Source organism: Colletes latitarsis, unplaced genomic scaffold (genome assembly GCF_051014445.1).
Source record: "Colletes latitarsis isolate SP2378_abdomen unplaced genomic scaffold, iyColLati1 scaffold0007, whole genome shotgun sequence".
In the NCBI taxonomy this organism is placed as follows: domain Eukaryota; kingdom Metazoa; phylum Arthropoda; class Insecta; order Hymenoptera; family Colletidae; genus Colletes; species Colletes latitarsis.
In genome coordinates this window covers 22,535,816-22,563,123 of record NW_027488367.1, presented here as the reverse complement: position 1 = coordinate 22,563,123, position 27,308 = coordinate 22,535,816, and positions in this window count along the sequence as shown.

Below are 27,308 nucleotides of genomic sequence, written 5' to 3'. Positions count from 1 at the left end.
CAGACCTAACATGCGTTATCATCTAAAATATTTATCAAGACCTGGTTTAATTGAATGTTTCAGTGTGGTACCACATTACTACGTGATCCAAACCAGTAAAAACCCAGGATCCGTTCAACAAGTATGTGAAGAATGCGAAAGTATGAGCCTGATGAGTGAAAATCCCCGGCCTAACCTAGACCTAACATGCGTTATCCTCAAAAATATTGATCAAGACCAGGTTTAACTGAATGTTTCAGTGTGGTACCACACTACTACGTGATCCAAACCAGAAAAAAACCCAGGATCTGTTCAACAAGTATGTGAAAAATGCGAAAGTATGACCCTGATGTGGGCAAATCCCAGACCTATCCCAGACCTAACTTGCATTGTCCTCTAAAATATTGATCGAAACCAGGTTTAATTGACTGTTTCAGTGTGGTACCACATTACTATGTGATCCAACCCAGAAAATAGCCCAGGATCTATCCACGAAGTATAAGAAATATGCGAAAGTATGAGCCTGATGAGGGCAAATCCTAGACCTAACCCAGACCTAACATGCGTTATCCTCAAAAATATTTATCAAGACCAGGTTTAACTGAATGTTTCAGTGTGGCACCACATTACTACGTGATCCATACCAGAAAAAACCCAGGATCTGTTCAACAAGTATGTGAAAAATGCGAAAGCACGAGTTTGATGAGAGCAAATCCCAGGCGTAACCTAGACATAACTTTCGTTATCCTCTAAAATATTGATCGAAACCAGGTTTAGTGGGCTGTTTCAGTGTGGTACCACATTACTGCCCGATCCAAACCAGAAAAAACCCAGGATCTGATCAACAAGTATGTGAAGAATGCGAAAGTATGAGCCTGATGGGGGCAAATCCCAGACCTGTCCCAGACCTAACTTGCGTTATCCTCAAAAATATTGATCGAAACCAGGTTTAATTGACTGTTTCAGCGTGGTACCACACTACTACGTGATACAATCCAGAAAAAGCCCAGGATCTAGCCATGAAGCATGAGAAATATGCGAAAGTATGACCCTGATGAGGGCAAATCCCAGGCCTAACCTAGACCTAACATGCGTTGTCCTGTAAAATATTGTTGGAAACCAGGTTTAATTGACTGTTTCAGTGTTGTACTTCATTACTACGTGATGCAATCCAGAAAAAGCCCAGGATCTAGACATCAAGTATGAGAAATATGCGAAAGAATGAGCCTGATGAGAGCAAATCCCAGACCTAACATAGACCTAACATGAATTATTCTCTAAAATATTGATCGAAACCAGGTTTAGTGGACTGTTTCAGTGTGGTACCACTTTACTACGTGATCCAAAGCAGAAAAAACCCTCGATCAGGTCAACATGTATGTTAGAACTGCGAAAGTATGACCCGGATGAGGGCAAATCACAGGCCTAACCCAGACCTAACATGCGTTATCCTCTAAAATATTTATCAAGACCAGGTTTAATTGATTGTTTCAGTGTGGTCCCACATTACTACGTGATCCAAACCAGAAAAAACCCAGGATCCGTTCAACAAGTATCTGAAGAATGCGAAAGTATGAGTCTGATGAGTGAAAATCTCAGGGCTAACCTAGACCTAACATGCATTATCCTCTAAAATATTGATCCAAACCAGGTTTAGTGTACTGTTTCAGTGTGGTACCACATTACTACGTGATCCAATCCAGAAATAGCCCAGGATCTAGCCATGAAGTATGAGAAATATGCGAAAGTATGAGCCTGATGAGGGCAAATCCTAGACCTAACCCAGACCTAACATCCGTTATCATCTAAAATATTTATCAAGACCTGGTTTAATTGATTGTTTCAGTGTGGTACCACATTACTACGTGAACCATACCAGAAAAAACCCAGGATCCGTTCAACAAGTATCTGAAGAATGCGAAAGTATGAGTCTGATGAGTGAAAATCTCAGGGCTAACCTAGACCTAACATGCATTATCCTCTAAAATATTGATCCAAACCAGGTTTAGTGTACTGTTTCTGTGTGGTACCACTTTACTACGTGATCCAAAGCAGAAAAAACCCTCGATCAGGTCAACACGTATGTTAGAACTGCGAAAGTATGAGCCTGATGAGGGCAAATCCTAGACCTAACCCAGACCTAACATGCGTTATCCTCAAAAATATTTATCAAGACCAGGTTTAACTGAATGTTTCAGTATGGTACCACATTACTACGTGATCCATACCAGAAAAATCCCAGGATCTGTTCAACAAGTCTGTGAAAAATGCGAAAGTATGAGCCTGATGTGGGCAAATCCTAGACCTAACCCAAACCTAACATGCGTTATCCTCTAAAATATTGATCAAGACCAGGTTTAATTGAATGTTTCAGTTTGGTACCACATTACTACGTGAACCAAACCAGAAATAACCCAGGATCTGTTAAACGAGTCTGTGAAGTGTGCGAAAGTATGAGCCTGATGAGGGCGAATCCCAGACCTATCCCAGACCTAACTTGCGTTATCCTCTAAAATATTGATCGAAACAAGGTTTAATTGACTGTTTCAGCGTGGTACCACATTACTACGTGATACAATCCAGAAACAGCCCAGGAAGTATGAGAAATATGCGAAAGTATGAGCCTGATATGGACAAATCCTAGACCTAACCCAAACCTAACATGCGTTATCCTCTAAAATATTTATCAAGACCAGGTTTATTTGAATGTTTCAGTGTGGTACCACATTACTACGTGATCCAAACCAGAAAGAACCCAGGATCCGTTCAACAAGTATGTGAAAAACGCGAACGTATGAGTCTGATGAGGGCAAATCCCAGACCTATCCCAGACCTAACTTGCGTTGTCCTCTAAGATATTGATGGAAGCCAGGTTTATTTGACTGTTTCAGTGTTGTACCACATTACTATGTGATCCAAACCAGAAAATAGCCCAGGATCTATCCATGAAGTATAAGAAATATGCGAAAGTATGAGCCTGATGAGGGCAAATCCTAGACCTAACCCAGACCTAACATGCGTTATCCTCAAAAATATTTATCAAGACCAGGTTTAACTGAATGTTTCAGTGTGGTACCACATTACTGCGTGATCCATACCAGAAAAAGCCCAGGATCTGTTCAACAAGTATGTGAAAAATGCGAAAGCATGAGTCTGATCAGAGCAAATCCCAGGCCTAACCTAGACATAACTTTCGTTATCCTCTAAAATATTGATCGCAACCAGGTTTAGTGGGCTGTTTCAGTGTGGTACCACATTACTGCGCGATCCAAACCAGAAAAACCCAGGATCTGTTCAACAAGTATGTGAAAAATGCGAAAGTATGACCCTGATGTGGGCAAATCCCAGACCTATCCCAGACCTAACTTGCATTGTCCTCTAAAATATTGATCGAAACCAGGTTTAATTGACTGTTTCAGTGTGGTACCACATTACTACGTGATCCAATCCAGAAATAGCCCAGGATCTAGCCATGAAGTATGAGAAATATGCGAAAGTATGAGCCTGATGAGGGCAAATCCTAGACCTAACCCAGACCTAACATGTGTTATCATCTAAAATATTTATCAAGACCTGGTTTATTTGAATGTTTCAGTGTGGTACCACATTACTACGTGATCCAAACCAGAAAAAACCCAGGATCCGTTCAACAAGTATGTGAAAAACGCGAACGTATGAGTCTGATGAGGGCAAATCCCAGACCTATCGCAGACCTAACTTGCGTTGTCCTCTAAGATATTGATGGAAACCAGGTTTAATTGACTGTTTCAGTGTTGTACTTCATTACTACGTGATGCAATCCAGAAAAAGCCCAGGATCTAGCCATCAAGTATGAGAAATATGCGAAAGTATGAGCCTGACGAGAGCAAATCCTAGACCTAACCCAGACCTAACATGCGTTATCCCCTAAAATATTTATCAAGACCAGGTTTAATTGATTGCTTCAGTGTGGTCCCACATTACTACGTGATCCAAACCAGAAAAAACCCAGGATCCGTTCAACAGGTATGTGAAGAATGCGAAAGAATGAGTCTGATGAGTGAAAATCCCTGGACTTACCTAGACCTAACATGCGTTATCCTCAAGAATATTGATCGAAACCTGGTTTAATCGACTGTTTCAGTGTGGTACCACATTACTATGTGATCCAAACCAGAAAATAGCCCAGGATCTATCCATGAAGTATAAGAAATATGCGAAAGTATGAGCCTGATGAGGGCAAATCCTAGACCTAACCCAGACCTAACATGCGTTATCCTCAAAAATATTTATCAAGACCAGGTTTAACTGAATGTTTCAGTGTGGTACCACATTACTACGTGATCCATACCAGAAAAAACCCAGGATCTGTTCCACAAGTATGTGAAAAATGCGAAAGCATGAGTCTCATGAGAGCAAATCCCAGGCCTAACCTAGACATAACTTTCGTTATCCTGTAAAATATTGATCGGAACCAGGTTTAGTGGGCTGTTTCAGTGTGGTACCACATTACTACGTGATCCAATCCAGAAATAGCCCAGGATCTAGCCATGAAGTATGAGAAATATGCGAAAGTATGAGCGTGATGAGGGCAAATCCTAGACCTAACCCAGACCTAACATGCGTTATCATCTAAAATATTTATCAAGACCTGGTTTAATTGATTGTTTCAGTGTGGTACCACATTACTACGTGAACCATACCAGAAAAAACCCAGGATCCGTTCAACAAGTATCTGAAGAATGCGAAAGTATGAGTCTGATGAGTGATAATCTCAGGGCTGACCTAGACCTAACATGCATTATCCTCTAAAATATTGATCCAAACCAGGTTTAGTGGACTGTTTCAGTGTGGTACCACTTTACTACGTGATCCAAAGCAGAAAAAACCCTCGATCAGGTCAACATGTATGTTAGAACTGCGAAAGTATGACCCTGATGAGGGCAAATCCCAGGCCTAACTTAGACCTAACATGAATTGTTCTCTAAAATATTTATCGAAACCAGGTTTAATTGACTGTTTCAGTGTTGTACTTCATTTCTACGTGATGCAATCCAGAAAAAGCCCAGGATCTAGCCATCAAGTATGAGAAATATGCGAAAGAATGAGCCTGATGAGAGCAAATCCCAGACCTAACCCAGACCTAACATGAATTATTCTCTAAAATATTGATCGAAACCAGGTTTAATTGACTGTTTCAGTGTGGTACCACATTACTACGTGATCCAAACCAGTAATAGTCCAGGATCCAGCCATGAAGTATGAGAAATATGCGAAAGTATGAGCCTGATGAGGGCAAATCCTTGACCTAACCCAGACCTAACATGCGTTATCCTCTAAAATATTTATCAAGACCAGGTTTAATTGATTGTATCAGTGTGGTGCCACATTACTACGTGATCCACACCAGAAAAAACCCAAGATCCGTTCAACATGTATGTTAGAACTGCGAAAGTATGACCCTGATGAGGGCAAATCCCAGGCCTAACCTAGACCTAACATGAATTGTTCTCTAAAATATTTATCGAAACCAGGTTTAATTGACTGTTTCAGTGTTGTACTTCATTTCTACGTGATGCAATCCAGAAAAAGCCTAGGATCTAGCCATCAAGTATGCGAAAAACGCGAAAGTATGAGCCTGACGAGAGCAAATCCTAGACCTAACCCAGACCTAACATGCGTTATCCTCTAAAATATTTATCAAGACCAGGTTTAATTGATTGCTTCAGTGTGGTCCCACATTACTACGTGATCCAAACCAGAAAAAACCCAGGATCCGTTCAACAGGTATGTGAAGAATGCGAAAGAATGTGTCTGATGAGTGAAAATCTCAGGGCTAACCTAGACCTAACATGCGTTATCCTCAAGAATATTGATCGAAACCTGGTTTAATCAACTGTTTCAGTGTGGTACCACATTACTATGTGATCCAAACCAGAAAATAGCCCAGGATCTATCCATGAAGTATAAGAAATATGCGAAAGTATGAGCCTGATGAGAGCAAATCCCAGACCTAACCCAGACCTAACATGAATTACTCTCTAAAATATTGATCGAAACCAGGTTTAATTGACTGTTTCAGTGTGGTACCACATTACTACGTGATCCAAACCAGTAATAGTCCAGGATCCAGCCATGAAGTATGAGAAATATGCGAAAGAATGAGCCTGATGACGGCAAATCCGAGACCTATCCCAGGCCTAACTTGCGTTATCCTCTAAAATATTGATCGAAACCAGGTTTAATTGACTGTTTTAGTGTGGTACCACTTTACTACGTGATCCAAACCAGAAAATAGCCCAGGATCTATCCATGAAGTATAATAAATATGCGAAAGTATGAGCCTGATGAGGGCAAATCCTAGACCTAACCCAGACCTAACATGCGTTATCCTGAAATATATTTATCAAGACCAGGTTTAACTGAATGTTTCAGTGTGGTACCACATTACTACGTGATCCAAACCAGAAAAAACCCAGGATCCGTCCAACAAGTATGTGAAGAATGCGAAAGTATGAGTCTGATGAGTGAAAATCCCAGGCCTAACCTGGACCTAACATGCGTTATCCTGAAAAATATTGATCGAAACCTGGTTTAATCGACTGTTTCAGTGTTGTACTTCATTACTACGTGATGGAATCCAGAAAAAGCCCAGGATCTAGCCATCAAGTATGAGAAATATGCGAAAGTATGAGCCTGACGAGAGCAAATCCTAGACCTAACCCAGACCTAATATGCGTTATCCTCTAAAATATTTATCAAGACCAGGTTTAATTGATTGTTTCAGTGTGGTCCCACATTACTACGTGATCCAAACCAGAAAAAACCCAGGATCCGTTCAACAGGTATGTGAAGAATGCGAAAGATTGAGTCTGATGAGTGAAAATCCCAGGCCTTACCTAGACCTAACATGCGTTATCTTCTAAGATATTGAGCGAAACCAGGTTTAATGGACTGTTTCAGTGTGGTACCTCACTAATTCGTGATCCAAACCAGAGAACACCCAGGATCTGTTCAACAAGTATGTGAAGAATGCGAGAGAATGAGTCTGATGAGTGAAAATCCCAGGCCTTACCTAGACCTAACATGCGTTATCCTCAAGAATATTGACCGAAACCTGGTTTAATCGACTGTTTCAGTGTGGTACCACATTACTATGTGATCCAAACCAGAAAATAGCCCAGGATCTATCCATGAAGTATAATAAATATGCGAAAGTATGAGCCTGATGAGGGCAAATCCTAGACCTAACCCAGACCTAACATGCGTTATCCTCAAAAATATTTATCAAGACCAGGTTTAACTGAATGTTTCAGTGTGGTACCGCATTACTACGTGAACCAAACCAGAAAAAACCCAGGATCTGTTAAGCGAGTCTGTGAAGTGTGCGAAAGTATGAGCCTGATGAGGGCGAATCCCAGACCTATCCCAGACCTAACTTGCGTTGTCCTCTAAGATATTGATGGAAACCAGGTTTAATTGACTGTTTCAGTGTTGTACTTCATTACTACGTGATGGAATCCAGAAAAAGCCCAGGATCTAGCCATCAAGTATGAGAAATATGCGAAAGTATGAGCCTGACGAGAGCAAATCCTAGACCTAACCCAGACCTAATATGCGTTATCCTCTAAAATATTTATCAAGACCAGGTTTAATTGATTGTTTCAGTGTGGTCCCACATTACTACGTGATCCAAACCAGAAAAAACCCAGGATCCGTTCAACAGGTATGTGAAGAATGCGAAAGATTGAGTCTGATGAGTGAAAATCCCAGGCCTTACCTAGACCTAACATGCGTTATCCTCAAGAATATTGATCGAAACCTGGTTTAATCAACTGTTTCAGTGTGGTACCACATTACTATGTGATCCAAACCAGAAAATAGCCCAGGATCTATCCATGAAGTATAAGAAATATGCGAAAGTATGAGCCTGATGAGGGCAAATCCTAGACCTAACCCAGACCTAACATGCGTTATCCTGAAATATATTTATCAAGACCAGGTTTAACTGAATGTTTCAGTGTGGTACCACATTACTACGTGATCCAAACCAGAAAAAACCCAGGATCCGTCCAACAAGTATGTGAAGAATGCGAAAGTATGAGTCTGATGAGTGAAAATCCCAGGCCTAACCTGGACCTAACATGCGTTATCCTGAAAAATATTGATCGAAACCTGGTTTAATCGACAGTTTCAGTGTGGTACCACATTACTACGTGACTCAAACCAGAAAAAACCCAGGATCTGTTCAACAAGTATGTGAAAAACGCGAAAGTATGAGCCTGATGAGGGCAAATCCCAGACCTGTCCCAGACCAAACTTGCGTTATCCTCTAAAGTATTGATCGAAACCAGGTTTAATCGACTGTTTCAGTGTGGTACCACATTGCTACGTGATCCAAACCAGAAAAAACCCAGGATCAGTTCAACAAGTATGTGAAGAATGCGAAAGTATGAGTCTGGTGAGTGAAAATCCTCGGCCTAACCTAGACCTAACATGCGTTATCCTCAAAAATATTGATCGAAACCAGGTTTAGTGGGCTGTTTCAGTGTGGTACCACATTACTGCGCGATCCAAACCAGAAAAACCCAGGATCTGTTCAACAAGTATGTGAAAAATGCGAAAGTATGACCCTGATGTGGGCAAATCCCAGACCTATCCCAGACCTAACTTGCATTGTCCTCTAAAATATTGATCGAAACCAGGTTTAATTGACTGTTTCAGTGTGGTACCACATTACTACGTGATCCAATCCAGAAATAGCCCAGGATCTAGCCATGAAGTATGAGAAATATGCGAAAGTATGAGCCTGATGAGGGCAAATCCTAGACCTAACCCAGACCTAACATGTGTTATCATCTAAAATATTTATCAAGACCTGGTTTATTTGAATGTTTCAGTGTGGTACCACATTACTACGTGATCCAAACCAGAAAAAACCCAGGATCCGTTCAACAAGTATGTGAAAAACGCGAACGTATGAGTCTGATGAGGGCAAATCCCAGACCTATCGCAGACCTAACTTGCGTTGTCCTCTAAGATGTTGATGGAAACCAGGTTTAATTGACTGTTTCAGTGTTGTACTTCATTACTACGTGATGCAATCCAGAAAAAGCCCAGGATCTAGCCATCAAGTATGAGAAATATGCGAAAGTATGAGCCTGACGAGAGCAAATCCTAGACCTAACCCAGACCTAACATGCGTTATCCCCTAAAATATTTATCAAGACCAGGTTTAATTGATTGCTTCAGTGTGGTCCCACATTACTACGTGATCCAAACCAGAAAAAACCCAGGATCCGTTCAACAGGTATGTGAAGAATGCGAAAGAATGAGTCTGATGAGTGAAAATCCCTGGACTTACCTAGACCTAACATGCGTTATCCTCAAGAATATTGATCGAAACCTGGTTTAATCGACTGTTTCAGTGTGGTACCACATTACTATGTGATCCAAACCAGAAAATAGCCCAGGATCTATCCATGAAGTATAAGAAATATGCGAAAGTATGAGCCTGATGAGGGCAAATCCTAGACCTAACCCAGACCTAACATGCGTTATCCTCAAAAATATTTATCAAGACCAGGTTTAACTGAATGTTTCAGTGTGGTACCACATTACTACGTGATCCATACCAGAAAAAACCCAGGATCTGTTCCACAAGTATGTGAAAAATGCGAAAGCATGAGTCTCATGAGAGCAAATCCCAGGCCTAACCTAGACATAACTTTCGTTATCCTGTAAAATATTGATCGGAACCAGGTTTAGTGGGCTGTTTCAGTGTGGTACCACATTACTACGTGATCCAATCCAGAAATAGCCCAGGATCTAGCCATGAAGTATGAGAAATATGCGAAAGTATGAGCGTGATGAGGGCAAATCCTAGACCTAACCCAGACCTAACATGCGTTATCATCTAAAATATTTATCAAGACCTGGTTTAATTGATTGTTTCAGTGTGGTACCACATTACTACGTGAACCATACCAGAAAAAACCCAGGATCCGTTCAACAAGTATCTGAAGAATGCGAAAGTATGAGTCTGATGAGTGATAATCTCAGGGCTGACCTAGACCTAACATGCATTATCCTCTAAAATATTGATCCAAACCAGGTTTAGTGGACTGTTTCAGTGTGGTACCACTTTACTACGTGATCCAAAGCAGAAAAAACCCTCGATCAGGTCAACATGTATGTTAGAACTGCGAAAGTATGACCCTGATGAGGGCAAATCCCAGGCCTAACTTAGACCTAACATGAATTGTTCTCTAAAATATTTATCGAAACCAGGTTTAATTGACTGTTTCAGTGTTGTACTTCATTTCTACGTGATGCAATCCAGAAAAAGCCCAGGATCTAGCCATCAAGTATGAGAAATATGCGAAAGAATGAGCCTGATGAGAGCAAATCCCAGACCTAACCCAGACCTAACATGAATTATTCTCTAAAATATTGATCGAAACCAGGTTTAATTGACTGTTTCAGTGTGGTACCACATTACTACGTGATCCAAACCAGTAATAGTCCAGGATCCAGCCATGAAGTATGAGAAATATGCGAAAGTATGAGCCTGATGAGGGCAAATCCTTGACCTAACCCAGACCTAACATGCGTTATCCTCTAAAATATTTATCAAGACCAGGTTTAATTGATTGTATCAGTGTGGTGCCACATTACTACGTGATCCACACCAGAAAAAACCCAAGATCCGTTCAACATGTATGTTAGAACTGCGAAAGTATGACCCTGATGAGGGCAAATCCCAGGCCTAACCTAGACCTAACATGAATTGTTCTCTAAAATATTTATCGAAACCAGGTTTAATTGCCTGTTTCAGTGTTGTACTTCATTTCTACGTGATGCAATCCAGAAAAAGCCCAGGATCTAGCCATCAAGTATGCGAAAAACGCGAAAGTATGAGCCTGACGAGAGCAAATCCTAGACCTAACCCAGACCTAACATGCGTTATCCTCTAAAATATTTATCAAGACCAGGTTTAATTGATTGCTTCAGTGTGGTCCCACATTACTACGTGATCCAAACCAGAAAAAACCCAGGATCCGTTCAACAGGTATGTGAAGAATGCGAAAGAATGTGTCTGATGAGTGAAAATCTCAGGGCTAACCTAGACCTAACATGCGTTATCCTCAAGAATATTGATCGAAACCTGGTTTAATCAACTGTTTCAGTGTGGTACCACATTACTATGTGATCCAAACCAGAAAATAGCCCAGGATCTATCCATGAAGTATAAGAAATATGCGAAAGTATGAGCCTGATGAGAGCAAATCCCAGACCTAACCCAGACCTAACATGAATTACTCTCTAAAATATTGATCGAAACCAGGTTTAATTGACTGTTTCAGTGTGGTACCACATTACTACGTGATCCAAACCAGTAATAGTCCAGGATCCAGCCATGAAGTATGAGAAATATGCGAAAGAATGAGCCTGATGACGGCAAATCCTAGACCTATCCCAGGCCTAACTTGCGTTATCCTCTAAAATATTGATCGAAACCAGGTTTAATTGACTGTTTTAGTGTGGTACCACTTTACTACGTGATCCAAAGCAGAAAAAACCCTCGATCAGGTCAACATGCATGTTAAAACTGCGAAAGTATGACCCTGATGAGGGCAAATCCCAGGCCTAACCTAGACCTAACATGCGTTATCTTCTAAGATATTGAGCGAAACCAGGTTTAATGGACTGTTTCAGTGTGGTACCTCACTAATTCGTGATCCAAACCAGAGAACACCCAGGATCTGTTCAACAAGTATGTGAAGAATGCGAGAGAATGAGTCTGATGAGTGAAAATCCCAGGCCTTACCTAGACCTAACATGCGTTATCCTCAAGAATATTGACCGAAACCTGGTTTAATCGACTGTTTCAGTGTGGTACCACATTACTATGTGATCCAAACCAGAAAATAGCCCAGGATCTATCCATGAAGTATAATAAATATGCGAAAGTATGAGCCTGATGAGGGCAAATCCTAGACCTAACCCAGACCTAACATGCGTTATCCTCAAAAATATTTATCAAGACCAGGTTTAACTGAATGTTTCAGTGTGGTACCGCATTACTACGTGAACCAAACCAGAAAAAACCCAGGATCTGTTAAGCGAGTCTGTGAAGTGTGCGAAAGTATGAGCCTGATGAGGGCGAATCCCAGACCTATCCCAGACCTAACTTGCGTTGTCCTCTAAGATATTGATGGAAACCAGGTTTAATTGACTGTTTCAGTGTTGTACTTCATTACTACGTGATGGAATCCAGAAAAAGCCCAGGATCTAGCCATCAAGTATGAGAAATATGCGAAAGTATGAGCCTGACGAGAGCAAATCCTAGACCTAACCCAGACCTAATATGCGTTATCCTCTAAAATATTTATCAAGACCAGGTTTAATTGATTGTTTCAGTGTGGTCCCACATTACTACGTGATCCAAACCAGAAAAAACCCAGGATCCGTTCAACAGGTATGTGAAGAATGCGAAAGATTGAGTCTGATGAGTGAAAATCCCAGGCCTTACCTAGACCTAACATGCGTTATCCTCAAGAATATTGATCGAAACCTGGTTTAATCAACAGTTTCAGTGTGGTACCACATTACTATGTGATCCAAACCAGAAAATAGCCCAGGATCTATCCATGAAGTATAAGAAATATGCGAAAGTATGAGCCTGATGAGGGCAAATCCTAGACCTAACCCAGACCTAACATGCGTTATCCTGAAATATATTTATCAAGACCAGGTTTAACTGAATGTTTCAGTGTGGTACCACATTACTACGTGATCCAAACCAGAAAAAACCCAGGATCCGTCCAACAAGTATGTGAAGAATGCGAAAGTATGAGTCTGATGAGTGAAAATCCCAGGCCTAACCTGGACCTAACATGCGTTATCCTCAAAAATATTGATCGAAACCTGGTTTAATCGACTGTTTCAGTGTGGTACCACATTACTACGTGACTCAAACCAGAAAAAACCCAGGATCTGTTCAACAAGTATGTGAAAAACGCGAAAGTATGAGCCTGATGAGGGCAAATCCCAGACCTGTCCCAGACCAAACTTGCGTTATCCTCTAAAGTATTGATCGAAACCAGGTTTAATCGACTGTTTCAGTGTGGTACCACATTGCTACGTGATCCAAACCAGAAAAAACCCAGGATCAGTTCAACAAGTATGTGAAGAATGCGAAAGTATGAGTCTGGTGAGTGAAAATCCTCGGCCTAACCTAGACCTAACATGCGTTATCCTCAAAAATATTGATCGAAACCAGGTTTAATCGACTGTTTCAGTGTGGTACCACATTACTACGTGATACAATCCAGAAAAAGCCCAGGATCTAGCCATGAAGCATGAGAAATATGCGAAAGTATGACCCTGATGAGGGCAAATCCCAGGCCTAACCTAGACCTAACATGCGTTGTCCTGTAAAATATTGTTGGAAACCAGGTTTAATTGACTGTTTCAGTGTTGTACTTCATTACTACGTGATGCAATCCAGAAAAAGCCCAGGATCTAGACATCAAGTATGAGAAATATGCGAAAGAATGAGCCTGATGAGAGCAAATCCCAGACCTAACATAGACCTAACATGAATTATTCTCTAAAATATTGATCGAAACCAGGTTTAATTGACTGTTTCAGTGTGGTATCACATTACTACGTGATCCAAACCAGTAAAAACCCAGGATCCGTTCAACAAGTATGTGAAGAATGCGAAAGTATGAGTCTGATGAGTGAAAATCCTCGGCCTAACCTAGACCTAACATGCGTTATCCTCAAAAATATTGATCGAAACCAGGTTTAATCGACTGTTTCAGTGTGGTACCACATTACTACGTGATCCAAACCAGAAAAAAAACCCAGGATCTGTTCAACAAGTATGTGAAGTATGCGAAAGTATGAGTCTGATGAGGGCAAATCCCAGGCCTAAACTAGACATAACTTTCGTTATCCTCTAAAATATTGATCGAAACCAGGTTTAATTGACTGTTTTAGTGTGGTACCACTTTACTACGTGATCCAAAGCAGAAAAAACCCTCGATCAGGTCAACATGCATGTTAAAACTGCGAAAGTATGAGCCTGACGAGAGCAAATCCTAGACCTATCCCAGACCTAACATGCGTTATCCTCTAAAATATTTATCAAGACCAGGTTTAATTGATTGCTTCAGTGTGGTCCCACATTACTACGTGATCCAAACCAGAAAAAACCCAGGATCCGTTCAACAGGTATGTGAAGAATGCGAAAGAATGAGTCTGATGAGTGAAAATCCCAGGGCTAACCCAGACCTAACATGCAGTATCCTCTAAAATATTGATCCAAACCAGGTTTGGTGGACTGTTTTAGTGTGGTACCACTTTACTACGTGATCCAAAGCAGAAAAAACCCTCGATCCGTTCAACAGGTATGTGAAGAATGCGAAAGAATGATTCTGATGAGTGAAAGTGCCAGGGCTAACCTAGCCCTAACATGCGTTATCCGCTAAAATATTTATCAAGACCAGGTTTATTTGAATGTTTCAGTGTGGTACCACATTACTACGTGACTCAAACCAGAAAAAACCCAGGATCTGTTCAACAAGTATGTGAAAAACGCGAAAGTGTGAGCCTGATGAGGGCAAATCCCAGATCTATCCCAGGCCAAACTTGCGTTATCCTCTAAAATATTGATCGAAACCAGGTTTAATCGACTGTTTCAGTGTGGTGCCACATTGCTACGTGATCCAAACCAGAAAAAACCCAGGATCAGATCAACAAGTATGTGAAAAACGCGAAAGTATGAGCCTGATGAGGGCGAATCCCAGACCTATCCCAGACCTAACTTGCGTTATCCTCTAAAATATTGATCGAAACCAGGTTTAATTGACTGTTTCAGCGTGGTACCACATTACTACGTGATCCAAAGCGGAAAAAACCCTCGATCAGGTCAACGTGTATGTTAAAACTGCGAAAGTATGACCCTGATGAGGGCAAATCCCAGGCCTAACCTAGACCTAACATGCGTTGTCCTCTAAAATATTGATGGAAACCAGGTTTAATTGACTGTTTCAGTGTTGTACTTCATTACTACGTGATGCAATCCAGAAAAAGCCCAGGATCTAGCCATGAAGTATGAGAAATATGCGAAAGTATGAGCCTGATGAGGGCAAATCCTAGACCTAACCCAAACCTAACATGCGTTATCCTCTAAAATATTGATCCAAACCGGGTTTAATGGACTGCTTCAGTGTGGTACCACTTTACTACGTGATCCAAAGCGGAAAAAACCCTCGATCAGGTCAACATGTATGTTAAAACTGCGAAAGTATGACCCTGATGAGGGCAAATCCCAGGCCTAACCTAGACCTAACATGCGTTGTCCTGTAAAATATTGATGGAAACCAGGTTTAATTGACTGTTTCAGTGTTGTACTTCATTACTACGTGATGCGATCCAGAAAAAGCCCAGGATCTAGACATCAAGTATGAGAAATATGCGAAAGAATGAGCCAGATGAGAGCAAATCCCAGACCTAACCTAGACCTAACATGAATTACTCTCTAAAGTATTGATCGAAACCAGGTTTAATTGACTGTGTCAGTGTGGTACCACATTACTACGTGATCCAAACCAGTAAAAACCCAGGATCCGATCAACAAGTATGTGAAGAATGCGAAAGTATGAGTCTGATGAGTGAAAATCCCAGACCTAACCTAGACCTAACATGCGTTATTCTCTAAAATATTGATCCAAACCAGGTTTAATGGACTGTTTCAGTGTGGTACCACTTTACTACGTGATCCAAAGCAGGAAAAACACTCGATCAGGTCAAGAAGTATGTGAAGAATGCGAAAGTATGAGTCTGATCCCCTCAGGGGCTGCCAGCCTTTCAGCTGCAGTACGGGCTTAACGAACCCGGGGTACCCGAGTCATACACACACCGTAAGCCTCCTGTTGGTCGTCACAACGACCCATTCACAATTCCCTATTGGTTTTGTGAATGGTACGTGACGGCAGGAGGAACGGGGGTCTTGGCTTAACCGCCTGGGCCACGAGTATGGCGACTCTATAAAATCGCCCTCCAATCCTAAGCTATGGTGCGCGGCGATGGGATGCATGTTTGGGGGAGAAGGCCCAATCCCAAGCGACCACCTCCGGGGAGCCTGCCGAACCCCCGGAGTATTAGGCTTACCCGGGTAAGGCGGCTCTGCCCGGGTGGACCTTTATTTCCGACCATCTCGTGGGATTTTTATGGACACAGAAAATAAAATGGGGATGGGGCGGGTTTTGTCGGTTGGGGAGGACGGAGACGGGGTTGGGGTTAGGGTGGCGGCGCTCGCGCCTCACTCAGCGCCAGGTCCGGCTTCGTGGAGGGTGGAGGAGGACGACGAGACGGCGTCGGTCTCGTCCTTCTCCTCCAGCACGAGCCACATAGGCTCTAAGAGGAAGAGGACGGGGCAGGCCGTCGTCGAGGTGGGCGGGGCGATGAGCCCGTCGGTGAGGCTGAGTTGCCTCAGGGACGAGGTGACCGAGGAGATATCGGAGAGGATCTCCTCGTCCCTGAGGCGGGTGCAGAAAGTCGCCGCTGCCTGCGCCTTTAAGGGGCAGAAAAGCGGTGGCGCGGAGGCCCTGAAGGCCGCGGCGGAGGAAATGAGGGAGGCGGCGCGGGAGCTCAGAGGGCGGATCGCCCGTCTGCAGCTCCTGTTGGAGGAGGAGCGACAGGGGAGGAGGAGGGCAGAGGCGCTGTGGAACAGCGCAGCCCTCCCTCCCATCCTCCCTCCTCCTCCACCGCCGCGTCCCTCGGCGGAGGTAAATAAGCGGAGTGCGGCGGCAGTGGTGCGGGGCACCGCGGGCCCCTCCACCCGCACTCCGCCCGTGAAGAAGTCCCCGTCCTCCTCAGAAGACGATCTTCTGAGGAGGATTGGGGACATGATTGATGGCAAGCTGGCCGCCTTCCGGGAGGAGCTCCTCGCCGGAAGAGCGGTCAGCAGGAAGGCGGTGCCTCCCCGACCTGTTCCGGTACAGTCGGGGAAGGCAAAGAAGGGCGGAGTGAAGGCTCCGCCCAGCGTTGCGGCACCAGGGCCCCGGGTCGCGACCCCCAAGGGGGGTGGTGTACCCGTGGTCGCGGTGTTCGCGTCCTCCACAGCACCCTCCCAAGGGGGGGTGGCGTGGAGTGAGGTGGTGGGGCGGAAGGCGAAGCGGGCGGCGAGGAAGGCCTCGCAACCGCGGCTTCCGCCTCCGCCGCCGGCGGCCAAGGTAAAGGCCGCGAAGGTCGGGAAGGCACGACCAGGTCGTCCCCCAAAAACGGCAGCGGTGACGCTGACCGTTGCGCAGGGGGGCGACCTGACCCTCGCGGAGGCGATGCGGCTCGCCAGGGAGAATATCTCCCTGGAAGAGCTGGGCATCGCCTCCGTGAGGGCGAAGAGGGCCGTGACCGGGGGTCTCTTGCTGGAGATCCCCGGTGCAGAAGGCGGCGCGAAGGCGGATCGTCTCGCCCAGAGGCTCCGGGAGCAGCTGGGCGAGCGAGGTGTCCGGGTCGCCCGGCCCACGAAGCGCACAGAGATGCGCGTTTGTGGGCTGGACGACTCGGTCAGCGCACAGGATGTGTCCCGTGCCCTTGCGAGGGCGGGGGACTGTCCTGTGGAGGACCTGCGGATCGGAGAGATCCGCAGGTCGCCCTCCGGGCTCGGGTCGGTGTGGGCCCGGTGCCCCCTCTCCGCCGCCCGTAAGGTGGCGGAATCCGGGAGGGTGTTGGTGGGGTGGGTTTCGGCGCGAGTGGAAATCCTCGCGCCGCGCCCGCTCCAGTGTCACCGCTGCCTCGAATTGGGGCACGTGAGGCAGTGGTGCACCTCGCCGGTGGACCGCAGCGGTCAGTGTTACCGCTGCGGTGCCAAAGAGCACCGTGCGAGCCAGTGCTCGGCGGCCCCCCACTGCCCGCTGTGTGCGGACATGGGGAGGCCAGCCGATCACAGGGTGGGGAGCAAGAAGTGCTCCCCCCCCTCCCGGAAGGAGAGGAAGAGGCGGGCTGCACCGGCTCCGGTGCCGAGGGCGGTGGCATCGTCCTCCATGGAGGTGGACGGTGCTACGGGGACGGACGGCCGGGAGGAGGCTGGCGCGGCCATTAATTAATGCCGCCCCGCCTCCTCCTCCAGGCCAACCTCAACCACTGCCGCGCGGCACAGGACTTGATGTCCCAAGTCCTCGCGGAGTGGGGGGTTGGCCTGGCGGTCGCCGCCGAGCCGTACCGCGTCCCTGATCACCCTCATTGGGTGGGCGACGCGGACGGCTTGGTGGCGACGGTATGGGGAGGGGGCGACGGGTCCCCACCGTTCTCCTTGTTGGAGCGCGGTCGGGGATTCGTCGCCGTGGACTGGGGGGGAGTCGCTGTGGTGGGGTGCTACATTTCGCCCCGTAGCTGTCACGCTGCGTTCGAGCTGTACTTGGCCGAGGTCGCGGCATGCGTGCAGCGCTACGCGGCCCGGCCGGTGCTGGTCCTGGGGGATTTTAATGCCAAGTCGGTGGCTTGGGGATCCCCCAGGACCTCCGTTCGCGGCGGGATCCTGGGCGATTGGGCGGCGGGGCTCGACCTCCGGGTATTGAACCGGGGGTCGGAGCACACATGCGTACGGCGATATGGGGGGTCCATCGTGGATGTTGGATTCGCGACCCCCAACGCCGTGCGCATGGTGTCGGGTTGGCACGTGGTCGCGGGGGCAGAGACACTCTCCGATCACCGGTACATCCGGATGGAGGTCTCTGCCGCCGCGAGTGCATCCCGACACGGCCGCCTGCGTGGCACCCCACCACGCCGCTGGGCGCTTCGGCGCCTGGACAAGGACGCCCTGATGGCAGCTGCCCTCGCTGCAACTTGGCCGCAGGGAGCGGCCGAGTTGCCGAGCATAGAGGAGGAGGTCGCCCGGCTCGGAGCATTGGTCGCGGGTATTTGCGACGCGGCGATGCCTCGGGTCGGGCGGGCTTCTCCTCGCCGGGCGGTGTACTGGTGGTCGGACGCGATCGCGGAGTTGCGAGTCGCGACTGTCCGCGCCCGACGCCAGTACACCCGCGCGCGCCGTCGTCAACGTACAGGCGACGGCGTGGCGCGAGCGAGGGCAGCTGATGACCTGTATGGAGCATACCGCGTGGCGCGGGTTGCTCTGCAGGTCGCCATCAAACGGGCCAAGACCCAGGCATGGAAGGAGCTCCTCGAGACCCTTGATGACGATCCATGGGGGCGCCCATATAAGATGGTGCTGAATAAGCTCCGCCCGTGGGCGCCCCCCGTCACCGAGGGTCTTGACCCCCGGCTGCTGGAGGACGTGGTCAATACACTCTTCCCAATTGGGGAGAGGGGACCGCGTCCTCCGGCGGCGGCGGCTGTCCCAGTGGAGTGGACGGCCGAGCTGGGGGTCACGCAGGAGGAGCTGGCAGCGGCCATCAGACGGCTCGGGGTTCGTAACACGGCCCCGGGTCCGGATGGTGTGCCCGGCCGGGTTTGGGTCTTGACCCAGGGCGTCCTTGGGGCCGACCTCAGGCGGTTGTTCGACCGCTGCCTGAGGGACGGGCGATTCCCCCCCAGTTGGAAGGTGGCGAGGATGGTCCTCCTCCGGAAGGAGGGTCGGCCCGCGGAGTCTCCCTCCGCATACCGGCCCATTTGTCTCCTCGACGAGGTGGGCAAGCTCTTCGAGCGTGTGATTGCTGCCCGCCTCGTCGAGCACCTGTCGCGGGGTGATCCCGGTCTGGCCGACTGCCAGTTCGGTTTCCGGGGGGGCCGATCGACTATCGATGCGATAGGTCGTGTGAGGGCCCTCTCGGAGGCGGCCGTCTCCCGGGGAGGGGTGGCATTGGCAATATCCAAGGATATTGCCAATGCCTTTAACACCCTCCCCTGGGAAGAGATAAGGAGGGGGCTCGAATATCATCGAGTCCCCCCTTGTCTCAGGGCGGTCGTCGGGGATTATCTCCGCGGCAGGTGGATCGAGTATCCGGGCCGGGATGGTGATATGCGGAGGGAGGTGTACTGCGGTGTTCCGCAGGGGTCGGTCCTCGGGCCACTCCTGTGGAACATCGCGTACGACTCGGTGTTGCGGGCCGGCCTCCCCGACGGCGTCAGCACGGTGTGTTATGCGGATGACACACTGGTGCTGGCCGTCGGGGCGCACTGGGGGAGGGCCATGCGTCGCGCGGAGGAGGGGTCGCAAAGCGTCGTCGACCGGATCAGGGGGATGGGGATGACGGTGGCGGTCCATAAGACCGAGGTGATTGCGTTTCATTCACCTCGGCAGGATCCGCCACCCCCTCTGATTCGGGTGGATGGGGCTGACATCGAGGTGAAGCCCCAGATCAGGTATCTGGGGCTGATCCTCGATAGCCACTGGCGTTTCGAGAAGCATTTCCGCTGCCTGGCCCCCCGGTTGGAAAGGATGGTTGCGGCTCTGGGCCGGATCCTGCCCAACCTGGGGGGCCCGGCGGGCCGAGTTCGTCGCCTCTATGTGGCAATGGTCCAGTCGGTGGCCCTATACGGGGCCCCCGTCTGGGCGGACGACCTGGCTGCCTCCCGGCGCAGCATGACTATGCTGCGTCGGGTGCAGAGGCGCATGGCGCTCAGGGTCGTCCGCGGGTATCGGACCATGTCACATGAGGCGGCGACGGTTCTAGCGGGGATGCCGCCCATGGACCTGCTCGCGCGGTCGCACGCGGTGATGTACCGGCACCGCGTCGACCGTCGCGCGGGGGTGGGGGCGGTCCCGGGCGGGCAGGAACCTGCTTGGGGCGATTTGAAGCGCCAGGCCCGGCAGTCCGTGTTGCTCGCGTGGCAGGAGCGGCTGGCTCTGCCAACCGCGGGGCACCGGACTGTCGGGGCTGTTCGGCCGCTCCTGAAGGAGTGGCTGGACAGAGGCCATGGCAGCCTCACCTACCGGCTGGCACAGGTATTTTCCGGGCATGGCAGCTTCGGAAGATACCTGTGCCGGATAGGGAAGGAGCCGACGGCGCGTTGCTGCCACTGCGACGCCGAGCAGGACACGGCGGATCATACCCTGGAGGTATGCCCCGCGTGGGAGGGGGAGCGCCGTGTCCTGGTCGGCGTTGTCGGGCGGGATGTCTCGCTGCCGGGCGTGGTGCGCGCCATGCTCGGCAGCGAGGAGAAGTGGAGGGCCGTGGCCTCCTTCTGCGAGAACGTAATGTTGCAGAAGGAGGCCGCGGGGAGGGAGCGCGAGCTTCAGCGGCGCGCTGAAGCTCGCGCTCGTGCGGTGGCCCGAGGTCGTCGCCCGGTCGCGAGGCGTCGCGGGCGGCCGCCTCGGCGTGGCGGATGACCTAGGCTGGGAGGGGGGTCCTGAGGGGACCCTCCTCCCGCCAGGCGGCGCCGGGTCGGACCGGTTGGGGGTAGGAGTGCCTCCCCCTACTGGTCCAACGCAAGGGGAGGCACCCTCGGCGGTCTGGTGCGGCCATGAACGCCCGGCCGCCGAGGGGTGGAAACGGGGTCGCGGGCGGTTGCGAGTTGGGGCTCGCAGCCGCCACTAAACGCGGCCCCGGGACGGATAGCGGCGGGATGGAGTGGCCCCGTCCCGCCGCTATGAGGCAGTGTGTCTACTGGGGGGACCGATTGTCCCCCCGGGGGATGGGCGCGAAAGCGCGGGCACGGGGAGGATACCGGAAGAATGCTTCGAGCGATTCCCGGTATCCTCCCAAAGCGAGCCGAAGGGTCACCGTGGGGTTTTTAGTGGGTATTTTGGTCCCGCGCCTGTCGTTGTACGGGCGCGGGGAATCCCACACACCCCTCCCACCTCTCCCCAAGGAGGTGGGAGGGAGTCTTTCGAAGATTTTCCCCACGACAAAAAAAAAAAAAAAAAAAAAAAAAAAAAAAAAAAAAAAGTATGAGTCTGATGAGGGCTAATCCCAGACCTATCCCAGACCTAACTTGCGTTATCCACTAAAATAATGATCGAAACCAGGTTCAATTGACTGTTTTAGTTGTGGTACCACTTTACTACGTGATCCAAAGCAGAAAAAACCCTCGATGAGCTCAACATGCATGTTAAAACTGCGAAAGTATGACCCTGATGAGGGCAAATCCCAGGCCTTACCTAGACCTAACATGCGTTGTCCTCTAAAATATTGATGGAAACCAGGTTTAATCGACTGTTTCAGTGTGGTACCACACTACTACTTGACCCAAACCGGAAAAAACCCAGGATCCGTTCAACAAGTATGTGATGAATGCGAAAGTATGAGTCTGATGAGGGAAAATCCCCGGCCTAACCTAGACCTAACATGCGTTATCCTCAAAAATATTGATCGAAACCAGGTTTAATCGACTGTTTCAGTGTGGTACCACACTACTACTTGACCCAAACCGGAAAAAACCCAGGATCCGTTCAACAAGTATGTGAAGAATGCGAAAGTATGAGTCTGATGAGGGCTAATCCCAGACCTATCCCAGACCTAACTTGCGTTATCCTCTAAAATATTTATCAAGACCAGGTTTAATTGATTGTTTCGGTGTGGTCCCACATTACTACGTGATCGAAACCAGCAAAAACCCAGGATCCGTTCAACAAGTATGTGATGAATGCGAAAGTATGAGTCTGATGACTGAAAATCCCAGACCTAACCTAGACCTAACATGCGTTATCCTCTAAAATATTGATCCAAACCAGGTTTAATGGACTGTTTCAGTGTGGTACCACTTTGCTACGTGATCCAAAGCAGAAAAAACACTCGATCAGGTCAACATGTATGTTAGAACTGCGAAAGTATGACCCTGATGAGGGCAAATCCCAGACCTATCCCAGACCTAACTTGCGTTGTCCTCTAAGATATTGATGGAAACCAGGTTTAATTGACTGTTTCAGTGTTGTACTTCATTACTACGTGATGCAATCCAGAAAAAGCCCAGGATCTAGCCATCAAGTATGAGAAATATGCGAAAGAATGAGCCTCATGAGGGCAAATCCCAGGCCTATCCCAGACCTAACTTGCGTTATCCTCTAAAATATTGAACGAAACCAGGTTTAATTGACTGCTTCAGCGTGGTACCACATTACTACGTGGTACAATCCAGAAACAGCCCAGGATCTAGCCATGAAGTATGAGAAATATGCGAAAGTATGAGCCTGATGAGGGCAAATCCTAGACCAAACCCAAACCTAACATGCGTTATCCTCTAAAATATTTATCAAGACCACGTTTAATTGAATGTTCCAGTGTGGTACCACATTACTACGTGAACCAAACCAGAAAAAAACCAGGATCCATTCAACAAGTATGTGAGGAATGCGAATGTATGAGTCTGATGAGTGAAAATCCCAGGGCTAACCTAGACCTAACATGCGTTATCCTCTAAAATGTGGATCCAAACCAGGTTTAATGGACTGTTTCAGTGTGGTACCACACTACTACTTGACCCAAACCGGACAAAACCCAGGATCCGTTCAACAAGTATGTGAAGAATGCGAAAGTATGAGTCTGATGAGGGCTAATCCCAGACCTATCCCAGACCTAACTTGCGTTATCCTCTAAAATAATGATCGAAACCAGGTTTAATTGACTGTTTTAGTTGTGGTACCACTTTACTACGTGATCCAAAGCAGAAAAAACCCTCGATGAGGTCAACATGCATGTTAAAACTGCGAAAGTATGACCCTGATGAGGTCAAATCCCAGACCTATCCCAGACCTGACATGCGTTATCCTCTAAAATATTTATCAAGACCAGGTTTAATGGCCTGTTTCAGTGTGGTACCACTTTACTACGTGATCCAAAGCAGAAAAAACACTCGATCAGGTCAACATGTATGTTAGAACTGCGAAAGTATGACCCTGATGAGGGCAAATCCCAGGCCTAACCTAGACCTAACATGCGTTGTCCTCTAAAATATTGATGGAAACCAGGTTTAATTGACTGTTTCAGTGTTGTACTTCATTACTACGTGATGCAATCCAGAAAAAGCCCAGGATCTAGCCATGAAGTATGAGAAATATGCGAAAGTATGAGCCTGATGAGGGCAAATCCTAGACCTAACCCAAACCTAACATGCGTTATCCTCTAAAATATTGATCCAAACCGGGTTTAATGGACTGCTTCAGTGTGGTCCACTTTACTACGTGATCCAAAGCGGAAAAAACCCTCGATCAGGTCAACATGTATGTTAAAACTGCGAAAGTATGACCCTGATGAGGGCAAATCCCAGGCCTAACCTAGACCTAACATGCGTTGTCCTGTAAAATATTGATGGAAACCAGGTTTAATTGACTGTTTCAGTGTTGTACTTCATTACTACGTGATGCAATCCAGAAAAAGCCCAGGATCTAGACATCAAGTATGAGAAATATGCGAAAGAATGAGCCAGATGAGAGCAAATCCCAGACCTAACCTAGACCTAACATGAATTACTCTCTAAAGTATTGATCGAAACCAGGTTTAATTGACTGTGTCAGTGTGGTACCACATTACTACGTGATCCAAACCAGTAAAAACCCAGGATCCGATCAACAAGTATGTGAAGAATGCGAAAGTATGAGTCTGATGAGTGAAAATCGCAGACCTAACCTAGACCTAACATGCGTTATTCTCTAAAATATTGATCCAAACCAGGTTTAATGGACTGTTTCAGTGTGGTACCACTTTACTACGTGATCCAAAGCAGAAAAAACCCTCGATGAGGTCAACATGCATGTTAAAACTGCGAAAGTATGACCCTGATGAGGGCAAATCCCAGGCCTTACCTAGACCTAACATGCGTTGTCCTCTAAAATATTGATGGAAACCAGGTTTAATGGACTGTTTCAGTGTGGTACCACTCTACTACGTGATCCAAAGCAGAAAAAACCCTCGATCACGTCAACATGTATGTTAAAACTGCGAAAGAATGAGCCTGATGAGAGCAAACACCAGACCTAACCTAGACCTAACATGAATTATTCTCTAAAATATTGATCAAAACCAGGTTTAATCGACTGTTTCAGTGTGGTACCACACTACTACTTGACCCAAACCGGAAAAAACCCATGATCCGTTCAACAAGTATGTGATGAATGCGAAAGTATGAGTCTGATGAGGGAAAATCCCCGGCCTAACCTAGACCTAACATGCGTTATCCTCAAAAATATTGATCGAAACCAGGTTTAATGGACTGTTTCAGTGTGGTACCACTTTGCTACGTGATCCAAAGCAGAAAAAACACTCGATCAGGTCAACATGTATGTTAGAACTGCGAAAGTATGACCCTGATGAGGGCAAATCCCAGACCTATCCCAGACCTAACTTGCGTTGTCCTCTAAGATATTGATGGAAACCAGGTTTAATTGACTGTTTCAGTGTTGTACTTCATTACTACGTGATGCAATCCAGAAAAAGCCCAGGATCTAGCCATCAAGTATGAGAAATATGCGAAAGAATGAGCCTCATGAGGGCAAATCCCAGGCCTATCCCAGACCTAACTTGCGTTATCCTCTAAAATATTGAACGAAACCAGGTTTAATTGACTGCTTCAGCGTGGTACCACATTACTACGTGGTACAATCCAGAAACAGCCCAGGATCTAGCCATGAAGTATGAGAAATATGCGAAAGTATGAGCCTGATGAGGGCAAATCCTAGACCTAACCCAAACCTAACATGCGTTATCCTCTAAAATATTTATCAAGACCACGTTTAATTGAATGTTCCAGTGTGGTACCACATTACTACGTGAACCAAACCAGAAAAAAACCAGGATCCATTCAACAAGTATGTGAGGAATGCGAAAGCATGAGTCTGATGAGGGCTAATCCCAGACCTATCCCAGACCTAACTTGCGTTGTCCTCTAAGATATTGATGGAAACCAGGTTTAATTGACTGTTTCAGTGTTGTACTTCATTACTACGTGATGCAATCCAGAAAAAGCCCAGGATCTAGCCATCAAGTATGAGAAATATGCGAAAGAATGAGCCTGATGAGAGCAAATCCCAGACCTAACCTAGACCAAACATGAATTATTCTCTAAAATATTGATCGAATCCAGGTTTAATTGACTATTTCAGTGTGGTCCCACATTACTACGTGATCCAAACCAGAAAAAACCCAGGATCCGTTCAACAAGTATGTGAAGAATGCGAAAGTATGAGTCTGATGAGGGCAAATCCTAGACCTAACCCAAACCTAACATGCGTTATCCTCTAAAATATTGATCCAAACCGGGTTTAATGGACTGCTTCAGTGTGGTACCACTTTACTACGTGATCCAAAGCGGAAAAAACCCTCGATCAGGTCAACATGTATGTTAAAACTGCGAAAGTATGACCCTGATGAGGGCAAATCCCAGGCCTAACCTAGACCTAACATGCGTTGTCCTGTAAAATATTGATGGAAACCAGGTTTAATTGACTGTTTCAGTGTTGTACTTCATTACTACGTGATGCAATCCAGAAAAAGCCCAGGATCTAGACATCAAGTATGAGAAATATGCGAAAGAATGAGCCAGATGAGAGCAAATCCCAGACCTAACCTAGACCTAACATGAATTACTCTCTAAAGTATTGATCGAAACCAGGTTTAATTGACTGTGTCAGTGTGGTACCACATTACTACGTGATCCAAACCAGTAAAAACCCAGGATCCGATCAACAAGTATGTGAAGAATGCGAAAGTATGAGTCTGATGAGTGAAAATCGCAGACCTAACCTAGACCTAACATGCGTTATTCTCTAAAATATTGATCCAAACCAGGTTTAATGGACTGTTTCAGTGTGGTACCACCTTACTACGTGATCCAAAGCAGAAAAAACCCTCGATGAGGTCAACATGCATGTTAAAACTGCGAAAGTATGACCCTGATGAGGGCAAATCCCAGGCCTTACCTAGACCTAACATGCGTTGTCCTCTAAAATATTGATGGAAACCAGGTTTAATGGACTGTTTCAGTGTGGTACCACTTTACTACGTGATCCAAAGCAGAAAAAACCCTCGATCACGTCAACATGTATGTTAAAACTGCGAAAGAATGAGCCTGATGAGAGCAAACACCAGACCTAACCTAGACCTAACATGAATTATTCTCTAAAATATTGATCAAAACCAGGTTTAATCGACTGTTTCAGTGTGGTACCACACTACTACTTGACCCAAACCGGAAAAAACCCATGATCCGTTCAACAAGTATGTGATGAATGCGAAAGTATGAGTCTGATGAGGGAAAATCCCCGGCCTAACCTAGACCTAACATGCGTTATCCTCAAAAATATTGATCGAAACCAGGTTTAATGGACTGTTTCAGTGTGGTACCACTTTACTACGTGATCCAAAGCAGAAAAAACACTCGATCAGGTCAACATGTATGTTAGAACTGCGAAAGTATGACCCTGATGAGGGCAAATCCCAGAC